We start from the raw sequence: 13,489 nt of genomic DNA on the forward strand, positions 1-13,489 counted from the left end.
TTTATAGCTCAACATTAGCTTTTTACTTCAGAAATCATAAAGTGGTGTTAATATGTAGAGATTATACTGCTGAACTAAATGTTTCTTTGACACAGAGATTATTTTCTGCAATAATCCAAAATCACATAGAGAAATCCCATTGAACCGGGGAGATGCTGCCTTCAGGGTCAGCCTTCAAAAATACGTCATCCCTGCACCACTGTCTCAATAAATCAATGAAACTGCCAGTGGAAGATGTCTGTACATGAGCAAATATCAGAAACATATAAATGTATTTAAACACATTCACACCCGTTAACCACAACTTATTTTGTTAACTCTAATTATAGTGGAACCATTATATTAGCGGACAATGTGACTAATATTTCCAATTATAAATTACAGGACCGAAATCGTCCCACCAACACATCTGTCCAGCCTAACCGTGAATATTCTATATTTCCTTCCTGCCATCTAAACACGCTCTCTTTCCCCTACGCTGAGATGTTTTTATAAACACAGCAGCAGATTTCCACAGCGACAACAGGACGCGTCTCCAAGCACCGGCTCACCGTTATGGAAGCAGGGTGACTGGGAACAAATTGACTCTTTATTTTATTGGTCTAACCTCACGGCAGACGCTGTCTCGCTGTGCGGTTTTACCAGCGTCACTCACCCCTGTCTGTCTAAATATCAGCATTCTCCACACCCGCCTTCCTCTCTGAGTTATTACTGTCAATGCATGGCAGACACAGAGAGAGTTAACCATTTATTGACTTTTTACTTTACTTTACTTAAAGAGTCCTCTCCTGCTGATGTTCAGGTGTATATCAGTATGTAGTGTCTCTACTTTAAAGAGTCCTCTCCTGCTGATGTTCAGGTGTATATCAGTATGTAGTTTCTCTACTTTAAAGAGTCCTCTCCTGCTGATGTTCAGGTGTATATCAGCATGTAGTGTCTCTACTTTAAAGAGTCCTCTCCTGCTGATGTTCAGGTGTATATCAGTATGTAGTGTCTCTACTTTAAAGAGTTCTCTCCTGCTGATGTTCATGTGTATATCAGTATGTAGTGTCTCTACTTTAAAGAGTCCTCTCCTGCTGATGTTCAGGTGTATATCAGTATGTAGTGTCTCTACTTTAAAGAGTCCTCTCCTGCTGAAGTTCAGGTGTATATCAGTATGTAGTGTCTCTACTTTAAAGAGTCCTCTCCTGCTGATGTTCAGGTGTATATCAGTATGTAGTGTCTCTACTTTAAAGAGTCCTCTCCTGCTGATGTTCAGGTGTATATCAGTATGTAGTGTCTCTACTTTAAAGAGTCCTCTCCTGCTGATGTTCAGGTGTATATCAGTATGTGGAGTCTCTACTTTAAAGAGTCCTCTCCTGCTGATGTTCAGGTGTATATCAGTATGTAGTGTCTCTACTTTAAAGAGTCCTCTCCTGCTGATGTTCAGGTGTATATCAGTATGTAGTGTCTCTACTTTAAAGAGTCCTCTCCTGCTGATGTTCAGGTGTATATCAGTATGTAGTGTCTCTACTTCAAAGAGTCCTCTCCTGCTGATGTTCAGGTGTATATCAGTATGTAGTGTCTCTACTTTAAAGAGTCCTCTCCTGCTGATGTTCAGGTGTATATCAGTATGTAGTGTCTCTACTTTAAAGAGTCCTCTCCTGCTGATGTTCAGGTGTATATCAGCATGTAGTGTCTCTACTTTAAAGAGTCCTCTCCTGCTGATGTTCAGGTGTATATCAGTATGTAGTGTCTCTACTTTAAAGAGTTCTCTCCTGCTGATGTTCAGGTGTATATCAGTATGTAGTGTCTCTACTTTAAAGAGTCCTCTCCTGCTGATGTTCAGGTGTATATCAGTATGTAGTGTCTCTACTTTAAAGAGTCCTCTCCTGCTGAAGTTCAGGTGTATATCAGTATGTAGTGTCTCTACTTTAAAGAGTCCTCTCCTGCTGATGTTCAGGTGTATATCAGTATGTAGTGTCTCTACTTTAAAGAGTCCTCTCCTGCTGATGTTCAGGTGTATATCAGTATGTAGTGTCTCTACTTTAAAGAGTCCTCTCCTGCTGATGTTCAGGTGTATATCAGTATGTGGAGTCTCTACTTTAAAGAGTCCTCTCCTGCTGATGTTCAGGTGTATATCAGTATGTAGTGTCTCTACTTTAAAGAGTCCTCTCCTGCTGATGTTCAGGTGTATATCAGTATGTAGTGTCTCTACTTTAAAGAGTCCTCTCCTGCTGATGTTCAGGTGTATATCAGTATGTAGTGTCTCTACTTTAAAGAGTCCTCTCCTGCTGATGTTCAGGTGTATATCAGTATGTAGTGTCTCTACTTTAAAGAGTCCTCTCTTGCTGATGTTCAGGTGTATATCAGTATGTAGTGTCTCTACTTCAAAGAGTCCTCTCCTGCTGATGTTCAGGTGTATATCAGTATGTAGTGTCTCTACTTTAAAGAGTCCTCTCCTGCTGATGCTCAGGTGTATATCAGTATGTAGTGTCTCTACTTTAAAGAGTCCTCTCCTGCTGATGTTCAGGTGTATATCAGTATGTAGTGTCTCTACTTTAAAGAGTCCTCTCCTGCTGATGTTCAGGTGTATATCAGTATGTAGTGTCTCTACTTTAAAGAGTCCTCTCCTGCTGATGTTCAGGTGTATATCAGTATGTAGTGTCTCTACTTTAAAGAGTCCTCTCCTGCTGATGTTCAGGTGTATATCAGTATGTAGTGTCTCTACTTTAAAGAGTCCTCTCCTGCTGATGTTCAGGTGTATATCAGTATGTAGTGTCTCTACTTTAAAGAGTCCTCTCCTGCTGATGTTCAGGTGTATATCAGTATGTAGTGTCTCTACTTTAAAGAGTCCTCTCCTGCTGATGTGTAGGTGTATATCAGTATGTAGTGTCTCTACTTTAAAGAGTCCTCTCCTGCTGATGTTCAGGTGTATATCAGTATGTAGTGTCTCTACTTTAAAGAGTCCTCTCCTGCTGATGTTCAGGTGTATATCAGTATGTAGTGTCTCTACTTTAAAGAGTCCTCTCCTGCTGATGTTCAGGTGTATATCAGTATGTAGTGTCTCTACTTTAAAGAGTCCTCTCCTGCTGAAGTTCAGGTGTATATCAGTATGTAGTGTCTCTACTTTAAAGAGTCCTCTCCTGCTGATGTTCAGGTGTATATCAGTATGTAGTGTCTCTACTTTAAAGAGTCCTCTCCTGCTGATGTTCAGGTGTATATCAGTATGTAGTGTCTCTACTTTAAAGAGTCCTCTCCTGCTGATGTTCAGGTGTATATCAGTATGTAGTGTCTCTACTTTAAAGAGTCCTCTCCTGCTGATGTTCAGGTGTATATCAGTATGTAGTGTCTCTACTTTAAAGAGTCCTCTCCTGCTGATGTTCAGGTGTATATCAGTATGTAGTGTCTCTACTTTAAAGAGTCCTCTCCTGCTGATGTTCAGGTGTATATCAGTATGTAGTGTCTCTACTTTAAAGAGTCCTCTCCTGCTGATGTTCAGGTGTATATCAGTATGTAGTGTCTCTACTTTAAAGAGTCCTCTCCTGCTGATGTTCAGGTGTATATCAGTATGTAGTGTCTCTACTTTAAAGAGTCCTCTCCTGCTGATGTTCAGGTGTATATCAGTATGTAGTGTCTCTACTTTAAAGAGTCCTCTCCTGCTGATGTTCAGGTGTATATCAGTATGTAGTGTCTCTACTTTAAAGAGTCCTCTCCTGCTGATGTTCAGGTGTATATCAGTATGTAGTGTCTCTACTTTAAAGAGTCCTCTCCTGCTGATGTTCAGGTGTATATCAGTATGTAGTGTCTCTACTTTAAAGAGTCCTCTCCTGCTGATGTTCAGGTGTATATCAGTATGTAGTGTCTCTACTTTAAAGAGTCCTCTCCTGCTGATGTTCAGGTGTATATCAGTATGTAGTGTCTCTACTTTAAAGAGTCCTCTCCTGCTGATGTTCAGGTGTATATCAGTATGTAGTGTCTCTACTTTAAAGAGTCCTCTCCTGCTGATGTTCAGGTGTATATCAGTATGTAGTGTCTCTACTTTAAAGAGTCCTCTCCTGCTGATGTTCAGGTGTATATCAGTATGTAGTGTCTCTACTTTAAAGAGTCCTCTCCTGCTGATGTTCAGGTGTATATCAGTATGTAGTGTCTCTACTTTAAAGAGTCCTCTCCTGCTGATGTTCAGGTGTATATCAGTATGTAGTGTCTCTACTTTAAAGAGTCCTCTCCTGCTGATGTTCAGGTGTATATCAGTATGTAGTGTCTCTACTTTAAAGAGTCCTCTCCTGCTGATGTGTAGGTGTATATCAGTATGTAGTGTCTCTACTTTAAAGAGTCCTCTCCTGCTGATGTTCAGGTGTATATCAGTATGTAGTGTCTCTACTTTAAAGAGTCCTCTCCTGCTGATGTTCAGGTGTATATCAGTATGTAGTGTCTCTACTTTAAAGAGTCCTCTCCTGCTGATGTTCAGGTGTATATCAGTATGTAGTGTCTCTACTTTAAAGAGTCCTCTCCTGCTGAAGTTCAGGTGTATATCAGTATGTAGTGTCTCTACTTTAAAGAGTCCTCTCCTGCTGATGTTCAGGTGTATATCAGTATGTAGTGTCTCTACTTTAAAGAGTCCTCTCCTGCTGATGTTCAGGTGTATATCAGTATGTAGTGTCTCTACTTTAAAGAGTCCTCTCCTGCTGATGTTCAGGTGTATATCAGTATGTAGTGTCTCTACTTTAAAGAGTCCTCTCCTGCTGATGTTCAGGTGTATATCAGTATGTAGTGTCTCTACTTTAAAGAGTCCTCTCCTGCTGATGTTCAGGTGTATATCAGTATGTAGTGTCTCTACTTTAAAGAGTCCTCTCCTGCTGATGTTCAGGTGTATATCAGTATGTAGTGTCTCTACTTTAAAGAGTCCTCTCCTGCTGATGTTCAGGTGTATATCAGTATGTAGTGTCTCTACTTTAAAGAGTCCTCTCCTGCTGATGTTCAGGTGTATATCAGTATGTAGTGTCTCTACTTTAAAGAGTCCTCTCCTGCTGATGTTCAGGTGTATATCAGTATGTAGTGTCTCTACTTTAAAGAGTCCTCTCCTGCTGATGTTCAGGTGTATATCAGTATGTAGTGTCTCTACTTTAAAGAGTCCTCTCCTGCTGATGTTCAGGTGTATATCAGTATGTAGTGTCTCTACTTTAAAGAGTCCTCTCCTGCTGATGTTCAGGTGTATATCAGTATGTAGTGTCTCTACTTTAAAGAGTCCTCTCCTGCTGATGTTCAGGTGTATATCAGTATGTAGTGTCTCTACTTTAAAGAGTCCTCTCCTGCTGATGTTCAGGTGTATATCAGTATGTAGTGTCTCTACTTTAAAGAGTCCTCTCCTGCTGATGTTCAGGTGTATATCAGTATGTAGTGTCTCTACTTTAAAGAGTCCTCTCCTGCTGATGTTCAGGTGTATATCTGTATGTAGTGTCTCTACTTTAAAGAGTCCTCTCCTGCTGATGTTCAGGTGTATATCAGTATGTAGTGTCTCTACTTTAAAGAGTCCTCTCCTGCTGATGTTCAGGTGTATATCAGTATGTAGTGTCTCTACTTTAAAGAGTCCTCTCCTGCTGATGTTCAGGTGTATATCAGTATGTAGTGTCTCTACTTTAAAGAGTCCTCTCCTGCTGATGTTCAGGTGTATATCAGTATGTAGTGTCTCTACTTTAAAGAGTCCTCTCCTGCTGATGTTCAGGTGTATATCAGTATGTAGTGTCTCTACTTTAAAGAGTCCTCTCCTGCTGATGTTCAGGTGTATATCAGTATGTAGTGTCTCTACTTTAAAGAGTCCTCTCCTGCTGATGTTCAGGTGTATATCAGTATGTAGTGTCTCTACTTTAAAGAGTCCTCTCCTGCTGATGTTCAGGTGTATATCAGTATGTAGTGTCTCTACTTTAAAGAGTCCTCTCCTGCTGATGTTCAGGTGTATATCAGTATGTAGTGTCTCTACTTTAAAGAGTCCTCTCCTGCTGATGTTCAGGTGTATATCAGTATGTAGTGTCTCTACTTTAAAGAGTCCTCTCCTGCTGATGTTCAGGTGTATATCAGTATGTAGTGTCTCTACTTTAAAGAGTCCTCTCCTGCTGATGTTCAGGTGTATATCAGTATGTAGTGTCTCTACTTTAAAGAGTCCTCTCCTGCTGATGTTCAGGTGTATATCAGTATGTAGTGTCTCTACTTTAAAGAGTCCTCTCCTGCTGATGTTCAGGTGTATATCAGTATGTAGAGTCTCTACTTTAAAGAGTCCTCTCCTGCTGATGTGTAGGTGTATATCAGTATGTAGTGTCTCTACTTTAAAGAGTCCTCTCCTGCTGATGTTCAGGTGTATATCAGTATGTAGTGCCTCTACTTTAAAGAGTCCTCTCCTGCTGATGTTCAGGTGTATATCAGTATGTAGTGTCTCTACTTTAAAGAGTCCTCTCCTGCTGATGTTCAGGTGTATATCAGTATGTAGTGTCTCTACTTTAAAGAGTCCTCTCCTGCTGAAGTTCAGGTGTATATCAGTATGTAGTGTCTCTACTTTAAAGAGTCCTCTCCTGCTGATGTTCAGGTGTATATCAGTATGTAGTGTCTCTACTTTAAAGAGTCCTCTCCTGCTGATGTTCAGGTGTATATCAGTATGTAGTGTCTCTACTTTAAAGAGTCCTCTCCTGCTGATGTTCAGGTGTATATCAGTATGTAGTGTCTCTACTTTAAAGAGTCCTCTCCTGCTGATGTTCAGGTGTATATCAGTATGTAGTGTCTCTACTTTAAAGAGTCCTCTCCTGCTGATGTTCAGGTGTATATCAGTATGTAGTGTCTCTACTTTAAAGAGTCCTCTCCTGCTGATGTTCAGGTGTATATCAGTATGTAGTGTCTCTACTTTAAAGAGTCCTCTCCTGCTGATGTTCAGGTGTATATCAGTATGTAGTGTCTCTACTTTAAAGAGTCCTCTCCTGCTGATGTTCAGGTGTATATCAGTATGTAGTGTCTCTACTTTAAAGAGTCCTCTCCTGCTGATGTTCAGGTGTATATCAGTATGTAGTGTCTCTACTTTAAAGAGTCCTCTCCTGCTGATGTTCAGGTGTATATCAGTATGTAGTGTCTCTACTTTAAAGAGTCCTCTCCTGCTGATGTTCAGGTGTATATCAGTATGTAGTGTCTCTACTTTAAAGAGTCCTCTCCTGCTGATGTTCAGGTGTATATCAGTATGTAGTGTCTCTACTTTAAAGAGTCCTCTCCTGCTGATGTTCAGGTGTATATCAGTATGTAGTGTCTCTACTTTAAAGAGTCCTCTCCTGCTTATGTTCAGGTGTATATCAGTATGTAGTGTCTCTACTTTAAAGAGTCCTCTCCTGCTGATGTTCAGGTCAACACACTCTCACTCCCTAAGCGTCCAGGAGCGACGCTTGGTCAGGGTCCCGTGGCGTCCAGTTGTGACGTCATTATTCCGAGTGTGCTTGCTTTTCTCTTTGAAAGTCATCACATAACGGCATTGTAATACACGTTTCGGCTGCATTCAATATGACATATCTGACGTAGTTAACTCTCTTTATAGAGCCCTGATGACAAGACTTCTAGACAAACAGGAACTGCCGCCAAGACTGAAAACTTGACGTGGATCTTAAATATATCAGCAATTAAACAACATCTTACATTTCTTTTCACACAATACGTCTCCTTGCAGTATCAATACTAATTCGGCTGACTTTTATATTTGATCCAATTGGTAGATAGGCTGTATTTACGCCATAACGGTGCACAGCTGATAGAAATCAGTGCCTTACTGGTTAAAGCACGTTATTGCATTTTATAATTTTATTATTAGATATTAATAGGAGGATGTGCAAAACAGACAAACTAATAAGGCTTTATTTAAACATTAGAGAATACTTTAGGTTAAGGTCTTCTTTTGAATAAGAAAAAAGCTTTGGGGGTATAGAAGATGAATATGGAGGGATGAAACCCTCTTTGATGGTCACACATGCAGAGCACACAGCACACACAGTGACATTTGTATCTACAGATAAATATTAAGCCGGACAAAGTACTTAACGTCTAATATATTGCTTTCCTGCAATGTTAATGTTTAAGCACTTATTTTAACTGATATTATACATATGTATTATACTCTTATAAGATGTATGTAGATAGTATAAGAAATGTGCAGAATATGACAATGTAATGGTGGAGGTACACACATATTGATAGATGTCTTGTAATGCACTGTTGAGGAACCTGCGACCCACGTCAAGTTTTCAGTTTTGGCGGTAGTTCCTGTTTGTCTAGAAGTCTTGTCATCAGGGCTCTATACATAGAGTTAACTACGGCAGATATGTCATATTTAATGCAGCCGAAACGTGTATTACAATGCCGTTATGTGATGACTTTCAAAGAGAAGAGCAAGCACACTCGGAATAATGTATTATTTAATGTTGTTATACAGTCTATGGTTGGTACAGAGGATTGTGGGTAATGTAATGTCTTCGGCCATCCAAAACTCATAGAAAACGTCTTGTTTCTCAGAATTGAAGGGGAAAACGTGACAAAAGCATTGAACACTAAAACCTATCAATGTCGTTTAATTAACAAGATAATCTGGTGTTTTTGAGTTGATGAGTAGTGGAGATATCTCTGTCAAATCAATCGACAGTAAGGGGAATACTTACTTCCGGGTGTACAATTCTCCGTTATCCAATGGGAATGGACGCTCACATTGCCTTTAACAGCCTCCGACACAAACGGATGCCGTGCTTCCCTGAGCGTCAAATACCGACGCAGATGGGAATACATTGCAATCAGTTGAAAGCTCTTTGCGTCCGTTTATGAAGCTGAAGGAGCCTCGGCGCGTCACAACTGCACGCCTCGGGACCCTGACCAAGCGTCGCTCCTGGACGCTTAGGGAGTGAGAGTGTGTTGGGTGTGACTCTTCTGACGACAAATATAGTTTAAAGTAGTCATTGTACAGAAGAAGCTGTTATTGCAGCACAAAAAGCCCAACTGTCAAATAAATTGCTGACGTCCACTAGTCAACATGTATGACTTTGAAACAATTCACTAGTTAACTAGTTGCACGTACATGTCAACTAGTTAGTCATTGTGTTGAACTAGAGAGAAGAAAACCACAACTAGTGGGCTCACAATATCCACTAGTTTAGGAAAAAGCCATACATGTCGAATCAACATCTCACTAGTTGCATACAGTTGCTCACTAGTGCAAAAAAAGCCAAACTAGTTGAAGGAAAGGCCTTACATGTAAGAAAAATGTGTAACATGTACGGTCAAAGTCTAACATGTTTATAACAGAACCTCACTAGTGAGAAGAAATGCCCTCCACTAGTCAGTGTGTGTTTTGCCTAGAAAAATACATGTTTCTGTTTCTGCTTTGTGTGTGTGTTTTTGTTGGTGCGAGTGTGCGTACGCTTGTGTGTGAGAACACCGGCACTCGAGACACAAAAGTATATGATCGTGGGACATTTTATAAGCGGTGCTCATGAAATGAATAAAGCAGAAACACTGGACAGATCTTAAAATCAGGATAACGATAGATCCGTATGATAAACAACCTCTCCATATTTTGCCTTAAGGCCCTGACACACCAGGCCGATATCGGCCGTCTTCGGTTGTCTGGCGACGAAGCGTGCCCTGTCGCCCAAAGTCAATTTGGTGTGTCCCGAACCCTCGGCCGTGACACGCCTTATTTGGCCTTTCACGGTCGACACATGGCCGATTCAACATGTGTTGGACACAAGCTATCGGGCCAAGAAACCACTCTGATCAGCTGTTCAGCTAGCAAATGAGAAGCGAAACGGAAGTGAGGGACGTAAACAAACGATTTAAAAAGGCACAGGACAGCAGCTAAACACCAGCAGGTGATACTTAAAGACATCAAACATAGCCCTTAAATGTCCTCTCTTACCTCCCACACATAGCAGGGACATCTCTGATATCGGCGGGAGCGTCCCCGGCTGTCCTCTGCTGAGAGCTCCGTGATTTGTTTGGTCAAGTCCGGTTTTTCATCTCATGGGTTTATTTGTCAGTATAAAGTTGCAGGATTAGTCTCAAGTACCTCAACATTGTCCTTAAGTCCAGTGTCTAAGTAAATGAGATACTGTCTACTGCTGTTCATTTACCTATTGTGAGTCGCCTCGGATAAAAGCATCACATGGAAATGTACATTTAGCAAGAAGTGGCCATTACTACATTACATACATTACTACATTGCTGACTCAATAAACGACACACCCGCCAGAACACTGCGATCATCAGATGCAGGTCTATTAACTGTGATTTTATAGTATGTCTGCACTTTATGTGCTCATTTCATCATTCATGTATTTTTATATTCTAAAACATGTTTTCGATGGACGAGAGTGAAAATGGAACGCACACGCTATTTGTTTGTTTATATCAGTCTGTTCTTCTTCTCTGTCTTCCGGTTGTTGCCTCTTTTGAATGACGAATACACACTACCGCCGCCTGCTGGTAAGGAGAGTTATTGCCACTCACGCATGCGCAGTTCGTACGTGCTCGGCTGAAGTCTTTGCGGTGTGTTCCAGTGCGACACACGGCCAAGACGCAGGAGAACACGCCGATGGAACAGTCGGTGTCGGCGAGTTCTCTGGTGACGGCCTGGTGTGTCAGGGCCTTAGACTAATATTTACGGAAGTCACGGCGATCTCTCAAAGCTGTGATCAGAAGAGGGTAACTTCCTCTTTCTATCCATCACTAATGTCACTCTGTTATCACAATGCTATTCTAATCCAAGCACCTTTCAAATTGCAGTTTAATAAAATGTTTTAAAGAGGATCTATATTCCTGTCTGCAGTCCTAACCCAACTTTCTCATTTTAACAAAGTCTTCAATATTCTTACCTAATTTGATAAACAGTCATATGATCATAATTACAACAATACTTTTGTTTTATATTTTTGTAAATATGGTCATATGACTGTATTTTAAAACACAGTGTATTGAAGCTCTTAAAGAAACTATTTGGGCTGGGTGGCGCTCTATAGCTTAGGGCCAATAGGAGACCTCGATGCATTCTTTCCCCTCCCCCTCATTAGCATTCTGTGCAACTAGTGCGACTAGTGCACATTTGGGATCCACTAGTACTACTAGTGAACATTTTGAGCCCCACTAGTTAACTAGTAAGGTCAAAAGAGGCGTCAACTAGTTAACTAGTGAACCTTTTGCCTTTACTAGTTAACTAGTGAGTGATTCTGGGTGCTACTAGTTAACTAGTGCAGACAAATGTATGCCACTAGTTAACTAGTTGAGCTTCTTTTGTGTAACTAGTTAACATGTCAGAGCTTTTGCAGCCCACTAGTTAACTTGTAAGACTTTTAGCGTCACTAGTACGGTCAGAGGGCCACTAGTTCATCAAAAAGCTTACAAGTTGGGACTTTGGTGCTACTAGTGCTGCTCCTGGCGTAACTAGTAAGGCTTATGTGCTCACTAGTCGGACAAAAGTGCCGCTTGTTGCTGAAAAAGAGTGACTAGTGTAATGTTTTATTTAACTAGTAAAGCAGAGTGCCAAACTAGTTTGACCATATATCTAACAAGTGAAATCAAAGAGCCAACTAGTGCAGGCAGCTGCCGTCTGATATCAAGGATATGGAATAAATACTCAAATGGCTTGCCATAGACGTCGCCAATGTCACTATGTTCGCTACATTATTGATATCGATTGGATTATTATTATTATTGAATGCATATTTGACCGCCTGAACATATATGAAAACTCACCAAATTTCGCGTGAAATGGATCCCGGAACTTTGCGTAAAGAAATGCCCAAGCCACGCCCTCTTCCGTTTTTAACGTAAACTCCCCCCACTTTCACTTTCACGTAAATCAACCAAATTTGCTACGTATATGTATAGTGCAGAGACTAACTAAAAAGCCTCTTGGAGGTGTAGAAAAAAACGTACATGAAGTCGACAATTTTGAATTTGGCATTGGAAAAACGTGATTTATCGCGTTTTTCCACATACAGTACTTTAACAATCTCCTCCTAGGGATTTTATCCGATCGACTCCAAATTTGGAACGTAGCTTCTCGAGACCTGGGAGATAAAAAGTGATCAAAATCGCAACTTTTCACCGCACGGCGTTGTCGCTATGCGGCGCCCATTTTCACGTTTGCGCGTTGCTAGGCGATCCCTCGCCATGGAACACGATGATGTCATAACTGACATGCTCAGAACGCTGCAAAACATCACATGATGGTTAATACTGCGGCCCTGAACAGCTCTACGTCAAATCTGAGGTTTCATAATGTGCCGTTTCCATAGCAACGCATCCCTTGCCGTAAAACACGATGTCGCTGTACTGCAATGGACACGGTCCGATCGCCATCAAACTTCACTTGTATATCACCTGTCCATGCCTCAACAGCTCTATGCCAAATCGGAAGTCTCATCATATGCCGTTTCCATGGCAACACATCCCTCGCCATAAAACACGATGTTGTCATAACTCAACGGAACATTTTCGAAATGCCACCAGACTTCAGATTATCATTAACACTCCGGCCCTGAACAGCTTTACGCCAATTATGGTGTGCCATCATATGTAATTTCCATGGAAACGCATCCCTCGCCATAAAAAACAGCAGGTGAAACATACGGTGAATTAACAGAGGGTTGATGAAGCTTAAAGCTGATGCCTACATGCTAATTTCACTGGATATGTCATTAAACGCCCAGCATACAGAAAGTGGCTTTTCTCTAGCACCAACTTCAGGCAAAACGTTGCATTTGTTACCCAATCAAGGCACTAAGAATAGCAAAGTTGTACCTCAAACTTTCATTGTGCATGATTTTCTGATGTGTATAGAGCATTACATGTGCTATAAACTCAAATTAAAGCCAAACACAGTTGATACTCAGACTTGCGGTTCCTAATGTGTTTTGTTCAATTATCTGCACATAAAGTCAGTCTGTCGTGGACTGGGATACAATTACAGCTCCAAATTGAAAGGGCTGAGAGAAAAACAAAAGTGTACTGTGTGAAAGCAGCAGAGATGTATTACACTGCGCCGTAATGTACCATTAAATCAAACATGAAGCTGTTACTGAGCCCCGCTACTTGGCCAGTCACTGTTACTCACATCCGTTAGCTGTTTAGCTGAATTGACTGCATCAGGTTGATGTTATATGTGATCCATGACAGCCTCATATTATCCAATCACTCCAGCTCGTCCATCATGCCCTCATACGCAGCTGAGCGGCTCCCGTTACAAACCACTAGAGACCCTCCTCCATGGCCAAAATCAAACCCAAGCTTCTCGGCTGCTAATCATTCGTAGCATGGTCTACGGTGAATTTATGACACTAAGCTGAAGCTTCAGGAATGAAACTGGCAAAGAGTCTACCTCCAGCAAAATGAAAGGAAACTTAAAAAAGTATGTTCTCAGGCCTGACTCTGCAACCAGTCTCTACTGAGCAAAGCAGTGACTTTATTTATGGACTTATTTCTATTTTCTCAGTCATTCTAT

Source organism: Trematomus bernacchii, unplaced genomic scaffold (assembly GCF_902827165.1).
Source record: "Trematomus bernacchii unplaced genomic scaffold, fTreBer1.1, whole genome shotgun sequence".
In the NCBI taxonomy this organism is placed as follows: domain Eukaryota; kingdom Metazoa; phylum Chordata; class Actinopteri; order Perciformes; family Nototheniidae; genus Trematomus; species Trematomus bernacchii.